The sequence below is a fragment of the Lissotriton vulgaris genome, chromosome 4_1 (assembly GCF_964263255.1).
Source record: "Lissotriton vulgaris chromosome 4_1, aLisVul1.2, whole genome shotgun sequence".
NCBI lineage: Eukaryota > Metazoa > Chordata > Amphibia > Caudata > Salamandridae > Lissotriton > Lissotriton vulgaris.
Genome location: NC_141691.1, coordinates 1,627,243,780 through 1,627,251,772, shown reverse-complemented (window position 1 = coordinate 1,627,251,772; position 7,993 = coordinate 1,627,243,780).

Sequence of the window (7,993 nt, the reverse complement as noted above, 5' to 3'; positions counted from 1 at the left end):
AGTAATATCGAAGTTTTAAATATCGATGTCAATAATATCGAAATAAATAACTTCGATGTTACTAATATCAATTTTTAAATAAATTTAGTGTATATTATATTGTATTTATTATGTTTTATTATTTATTTTTAATGTAATTTAATTAAATATTGTCTTTTACTACTGTAGCGGGTTGTGGGTTTATAGGGGAATAGGGTGGGAAGTAATTTAATTATGTTAAATTAATTATTAATTAGTAGGAATTATTAATTAATTAATTGAGAATTAATTTTTAATTAATTTTAATTAATTGATTAATTGATAAATATGTTCTGTAGCGGGTTATGGGTTTATAGGGGAATAGGGTGGGAAGTAATTTATAATAATTAATGAATTAATATATGTTTGTAAATATTTTAATTAATAATTAATTGGTAATTAATTTATATTAATTAGTTAATTAATTAATATAATGTTGTACATATTTTTAATGATTAATTAGTTGGTAATTAATTAATATTAATTAGTTAATTACATTAATTAGAGTAATTTTTTTATATATAATTTTATGTTATTCTTAATTAATTAATTGGGAAAAAATAATATTAATTATTAAATTAAAATAATTACAGCTAATGTGCTAATATATTGGCTATATTGTTATTGTTAATTAATAATTATTTGGTAATTAAATAATAATAATTAATTTTGGGTAAAGGAGTATTTTAAGGGTTCAGGGTCAGTTTTCAGTTTTTGGGTAAAGGGGTATTTTTAGGGTTCAGGGTCAGTTTTCAGTTCTTGGGTAAAGGGGTATTTTTAGGGTTCAGGGTCAGTTTTCAGTTTTTGGGTAAAGGGGTATTTTTAGGGTTCAGGGTCAGTTTTCAGTTTTTGGGTAAAGGGGTATTTTTAGGGTTCAGGGTCAGTTTTCAGTTCTTGGGTAAAGGGGTATTTTTAGGGTTCAGGGTCAGTTTTCAGTTTTTGGGTAAAGGGGTATTTTTAGGGTTCAGGGTCAGTTTTCAGTTCTTGGGTAAAGGGGTATTTTTAGGGTTCAGGGTCAGTTTTCAGTTTTGGGGTAAAGGGGTATTTTTAGGGTTCAGGGTCAGTTTTGGGTTTTTGGGGTACAGGGATATTTTTAGGGTTCAGGGTCAGTTTTGGGTTTTTGGGGTACAGGCGTACAGGGTAAAAATAAAAATAATTTACATTAAATCAATTAAATTAAATTAAAAAAAAGAAAATTACATTAAATTATTAATTATTTTATTTATTTTAAATGTATATGTATAAGTTTTAATTTTGTTTTAATATTTTTATTTAATATTTGTAAAATTATATGTATTTTAAAATTATTTTTACATTATTATTAATACATTAAAAAAAACGATATTTTTGATTTCGATATTTTTGTACTACGATATTATTTTTTCGATATTTTTGTACTTACCTTTATGAAGATATGACTCCGATATTTTTGATGTCGATATTTTTGTGCCGATATTTTTGTATTTCGATATTCTGTCTGTCGATATTATGTCAGACATTCGGGCAGGCAGTTCAAGCAGTACAGGGCACATGACTGTGGCAGAACAGCAAAGGGGAAACAGGTTAAGTCCAGGAGCGCAGAAGTGACACAGCCCAGTACCTGGTTGATCCCCAGTAGTCCTGAGGGCAGTCAGGTGTTCCTCTTGCGCTTGTTGGTTCCTGCGCCCTTGATAGGCAGTTTCTTGAAGGGAGGGGTTGAGTTGGAGGCTGATGGCAGGATAGTCTCAGCAGGTCACTGCAGGTGGTCCCTGGGTTCTCCTCCCACTGGGCCAGATCAGTGGGCTAGATCAGGGTCCCTCACTCAGCTTAGTGGGCAGCGCCAAAGCCCTGTCACCCCCAGTGGCATAAGTCCCCCTCTAGGCCCTACCGCCTAAGTCTCCTGCGTAGGCTCCTCCAGGTCAGTGTTGTCCCAACTAACTAAAAACTTTCCCTCCTTCCCTGTTATATATGCCCAGGTCAGGTGACCAAACTCTAAGGCGGAAAAAGCAGACCCCTCCCCTGTTCTGGAAGGTTCCAGGAGCTTCCCTACTCTAACTATGGGAGAAAAAGGCAGGCTGGTGTTGCAACAATGTTTAAGGGTCCCAGCCAGCTCCTGGCAACTAGGGTGCTATTAAAAAGACCACTCTGCAGTAGCAGGGGCCTGTGGCAGCCATGTTGGAGGAAGAGAGCACCTGCACCTTAGCACTGATAGCAATGGGAAGGTGCTCAGAGACCTAGGGCCAACGAAAAAGAGGGTGGAAAAAAATAAGGCAAGGGCAAAAAAAACTGGGAAAGGCACCCTAGGGTTGACAGGTCTAACATGAGTCCACCCCAGCCGAAAGTGGGGAGAGCTACCCAACCTCTAGGGAGTTCTCGTCACTAAGGCGGAAAAACCAGGAGAGACCGTCAGCATTGGCGTGGTCAACTCCGGGTCAATGTTCCACCCGAAAGTCCATCCCCTGTAGGTAAATGGACCACCTTAGCAACTTGGGATTTTCGCCTCTCATCTGCATGAGCCAGCGAAGGGGCCGGTGGTCTGTCTGAATAAGGAAGTGAGAGCCAAAGAAGTATGGCCTCAACTTCTTCAGGGCCCAGACCACAGCGAAGGCTTCTCGCTAAGCGTGGGCACAAAATCCGTTCCGCTCGCGGATTTTGTGAATTTGCGGGCCGCGGAATGGATTGTCTGGGCCGGGGGGGGGGGGCCGCAAAAGGTAAAGCTGACTTAGTTTGTAACTATTTTAGAATGGTGCCGGCAAGCTGCCATCGCCATTCTAAAATAGTTACTAAGTTACGCAAATTCAGTTACGCAATCATTATTCACCCCAAACTTGGGGTGATTAATGATTGTGTAACTGAATTTGACCTTCAACTCGAGCACCTGCTTTATTTTATCTATTCGTGCTTCCTGTTGAAGCTAACTTAGTAACTATTTTAGAATGGCGCTGGCAGCTTGCCGGCGCCATTCTAAAATAAAATACATGAGCACGTTGAGGCTGGACAGGCACCAAAAACGAGTGGGGCAGAGGGCAGAAGGGCACAAAAACAAGTGGGGCAGAGGGCAAAAGGGCACAAAAACGAGTGGGGCAGAGGGCAGAAAGGCACAAAAACGAGTGGGGCAGAGGGCAGAAGGGCACATAAACGAGTGGGGCAGAGGGCAGAAAGGCACAAAAAACGAGTGGGGCAGAGGACAGAAGGGCACAAAAACAAGTGTGGATGAGGGCAGAAGGGCACAAAAACGAGTGGGGCAGAGGGCGGAAGGGCACAAAAACGAGTGGGGCAGAGGGCAGAAGAGCACAAAAACTAGTGGGACAGAGGGCAGAAATGAGTGGGGCAGAGGGCAGAAAGGCACAAAAAATGAGTGGGGCAGAGGGCAGAAGGGCACAAAAATGAGTGGGGCAGAGGGCAGAAGGGCACAAAAACGAGTGCGGCAGAGGGCAGAAAGACACAAAAAATGAGTGGGGCAGAGGGCAGAAGGGCACAAAAAACGAGTGGAGCAGAGGGCACAAAGGCACAAAAAATGAGTGGGGCAGAGGGCAGAAGGGCACAAAAATGAGTGGGGCAGAGGGCAGAAGGGCACAAAAACGAGTGCGGCAGAGGGCAGAAAGACACAAAAAATGAGTGGGGCAGAGGGCAGAAGGGCACAAAAAACGAGTGGAGCAGAGGGCACAAAGGCACAAAAAACGAGTGTGGCAGAGGGCAAAAGGGCAAAAAAAAGTGGGGCAGAGGGCAGAAGGGCACACAAACAAGTGGGGTGGAGGGCAGAAGAGCACAAAAACTATTGGGACAGAGGGCAGAAACGAGTTGGGCAGAGGGCAGGAGGGCACAAAAACGAGTGGGTCAGAGGGCAGAAGGGCACAAAAACGAGTGGGGCAGAGGGCAGAAAGGCACAAAAAACGAGTGGGGCAGAGGGCTGAAGGGCACAAAAATGAGTGGGGCAGAGGGCAGAAGGGCACAAAAATGAGTACGGCTGAGGGCAGAAAGGTACAAAAAATGAGTGGGGCAGAGGGCAGAAGGGCAGAAAAAATGAGTGGGGCAGAGGGCAGAAGGGCACAAACACGAGTGGGGCAAAGGGCAGAAAGGCACAAAAAACGAGTGGGGCAGAGGGCAGAAGGGCACAAAAACGAGTGGGGCAGAGGGCAGAAAGGCACAAAAAACGAGTGGGGCAGAGGGCAGAAGGGCACAAAAATGATTGGGGCAGAGGGCAGAAGGGCACAAAATCGAGTGGGGCAGCGGGCAGAAGGGCACAAAAATGAGTGGGGCAGAGGGCAGAAGGGCACAAAACGAGTGGGGAAGAGGGTAGAAAGGCACAAAAACGAGTGGGGCAGAGAGCAGAAGGGCACAAAAACGAGTGGGTCAATGGGCAGAAGGGCACAAAAACGAGTGGGGCAGAGGGCAGAAGGGCACAAAAACGAGTGGGGCAGAGGGTAGAAAGGCTCAAAAAACAAGTGGGGCTGAGGGCAGAAGGGCACAAAAAAAGTGGGGCAGAGGGCAGAAGGGCACAAAAACGAGTGGGGCAAAGGGCAGAAGGGCACAAAGAACTAGTGGGGCAGAGGGCATAAGGGCACAAAAACGAGTGGGGCAGAGGGCAGAAGGGCACAAAAATGAGTGGGGCAGAGGCCAGAAAGGCTCAAAAAACGAGTGGGGTAGAGGGCAGAAGGGCCCAAAAATGAGTTGGGCAGAGGGCAGAAGGGCACAAAAACGAGTGGGGTAGAGGGTAGAAAGGCACAAAAACGAGTGGAGCAGTGGGCAGAAGGGCACAAAAAAAGAGTAGGGCAGAGGGCAGAAGGGCACATAATCGAGTGGGGCAGAGGGCAGAAAGGCACAAAAAACGAGTGGGGCAGAGGGCAGAAGGGCACAAAAACGAGTGGGGCAGAGGGCAGAAGGGTACAAAAATGAGTGGGGCAGAGGGCAGAAGGGCACAAAAACGGGTGGGGCAGAGAGCAGAAGGGCACAAAAATGAGTGGGGCAGAGGGCAGAAAGGCACAAAAACGAGTGGGGCAGAGGGCAGAAGAGCACAGAAACGAGTGGGACAGAGGGCAGAAAGGCAGAAGAAGAGTACAGAAAGTACTCCTGTAATTTTTTTTGCAAATCGCAAAAGAAAACTCAGTTTTGCGGGAAATCTGCGAATTCGCAGACTTTTTTTGCGATTTCGCGGTAATTCGCGGATCGCAGATCCACAAATTTTGCCCATGCTTACTTCTCACTCGATCGTACTCCACCATTGTTCCCTGGGGAGGAGCCTTCTGGAGATAAAGGCCACTGGTTGGTCTTGGCCGTCGTTGTTCAGTTGCGAAAGCACAGCGCCTATGCTGTGCTCAGAGGCGTCCGTCTTCACAATAAATTATTTTGTGAAGTCAGGTGTTGCAAGCACAGGAGCGGTGCACATCCCATGCTTCAGTGTCTCATATGCCTCTTGGCAAGCAGCCGTCCAGATCACTTTTCGTTCCTGCTTCTTGGATGTCAACTCAGTCAAGGGGGCTATGATTGGACCATATCCCTTGACAAACCGGTGGTAATATCCAGTGGGGCCGAGGAAAGCTTGGACCTCAGTTTGGGTTTTGGGGGGCTCCCAGGCCATGATGGTCTCAATTTTAGCCTGGAGGGGTTGCACCTTACCCCCGCCCACCAGGTGTCCCAGGTAGATGACAGATCCCTGTCCAATCTGGCACTTGCTAGCCTTGATGGTCAGGCCAGCACGTTGCAAAGCCTATAGCACCTCCTGGAGATGCTGCAGATGGTCCTGTCCTCCCAGGTGCTACTGAAGACAGCTATGTCGTTCAGGTACGCCGCTGAGAAGGACTCCAGGCCAGACAGCACCTGGTTCACCAACCGCTGGAAAGTGGCTGGAGCATTCTTGAACACGAACGGCATCACCCTAAATTGAAAGTGGCCCTCGGGGTGGAGAACGCTGTTTTATCCTTTGCTCCATCGGCCATGGCAATCTGCCAGTACCCTGATGTTAAGTTGATGGTACTGAGGTACCGGGTGGCTCCCAGCTGGTCGATCAACTCATCTGCCCGTGGGATCGGGTGAGCGTCTGTTTGGGTGACAGAGTCCAATCCCTGATAATCCACACAGACCTGAAGTTCTGGTGTTGTGCCCGGTGGGGCCGCTTTCGGCACCAACACTACCGAACTAGCCCATGGGCTGCTGGAAGGCTCGATCACCCCCAGCTCCAGCATTTTGGCCACCTATCCCTGGATGCTGTTCTTGACTTTATCGGACAGCCGGTAAGACTTAGTTTTTATGGGTGGGCTGTCTCCTGTGTCCACATCATGGGTACACAGATGTGTGATTCCAGGCGAGAGGGAGAACAATGAGGCGTACTGCCCCAACACCTGGCGGCAGTCCCTCTGTTGCTCTGGGGTCAAGGACGGGGAGAGGACCACTTGCTCCATCCATCCATCCTTTTCCTGGGCCTCCAGAAGGTCAGGAAGAGGCTCACTCTCTTCCTCCTCGCTCCCATCCGTCACCATGAGGAGAGCAAGCTCAGATCGCTCATGGTGTGGCTTCAGGCGGTTGACGTGGAGCACCCAATGGGGCTGTCGGGGGTCTTCAAATTAATGACATAAGTGGTCTGGCCTCGTCGCTCCACAATTTTGTACGGACCAGTCCACCGGTCCTGGAGGGCACTAAGCTCCCCAGTCTCCATGACCCACACCTTCTGTCCAGCGCCCAACTCTACCATCCTAGTGTTGCGGTCATACCACTCCTTCATGACGGCTTGGCTAGCCTCCAGGTTGTCTGAGGCTTCCTTCCACAGCTTGGCCATCTGGCTACGGAATGCCAGCATGTAGTTGATGACATCACGGGGAAGCTTCTTCGAAGTCTTCTCCCACCCCTGAGGGGCCCCCTAACGGAGTAGCCATAGAGCAGCTCAAAGGGGCTGAACCTGACTCCCTTTTGTGGCACCTCGCGGTATGAAAACAGCAGGCAAGGGAGTAGGACGTCCCACTTCTGCCTCAAGTCCTCTGCAGGTTCCGGATCATCCCCTTCAGAGTCTTGGTAAAATGATCTATGAGCCTGTTAGTCTGTTAGCCCGTTAGTCTGGGGGTGGTAAGGAGTGGAGAACCGGTAGGTCACTCCGCACTCCTTCCACATGGCCTGCATGTAGGCCGACATGAAGTTTGTGTCCCTATCTGACACCACGTCCTTGGGGAATCCCACTCGGGTAAAAATCCCCATCAGGGTCCGCTCCACCACAGGTGCAGTGATGGTCCTCAAAAGTGTAACCTCTGGGTACCGGGTGGCGTGGTCCACTAACACCAAATTGAACCGGTGTCCCGAAGAGGACAGAGGGTCCAACGGCCCAACAATGTCAATTCCGACCCGCTCAAAAGGGGTCCAGACAACCGGGAGCGGTTCCAAAGGGACCTTCCCCTTATTTCCAGTCTTGCCACTCGCCTGGCAAGTCTTGTAGGTCTTGCAATAGGTGTCAGAGGCAACTCTCATCCAGGGCCAATACAAATGTGGGACAAACCGCTCAAAGGTCTTGTCCTGACCCAGGTGTCCAGCTAATGGTATTTCATGCACCAATTCCAATAGGAAGGCCCAGTAGCATTGGGGGACTACTAAGGCCCTCGAGGATCCATCCTCCCAGTACACAGGATAACTGCTGGTCTCTTGGTTGGTCGCTTGGGCTTCAGCCTGCCGCCGCATGCCTTCAAGCGTGGGGCACTCTCTCTGCGCCCGACAGAATTCCTCCCGGGTAGGCCCTCCATCCACATGCCACTCGGCAAGGGCCGGTAAGTCTCCCACGGGAACAACATCCACCTCCGTGGACTCCGAGGTTACCCCCGCGGGCTCCCCATCCATCTCACGGGACGTGTCCTCCACACCATTCTCCTCTTCACGACCATCATTGGGTTGGGCCAATGTCTCAGGCTCCAACCCGGGTTGAGTTCCTTGCCGGGCAGCCATGGACCTCGTGACCACGCAAGTCCATCATGGTAACACCAGCATCTCAAGGTGGGCTCAGAACTTCACTTCCTTCCAG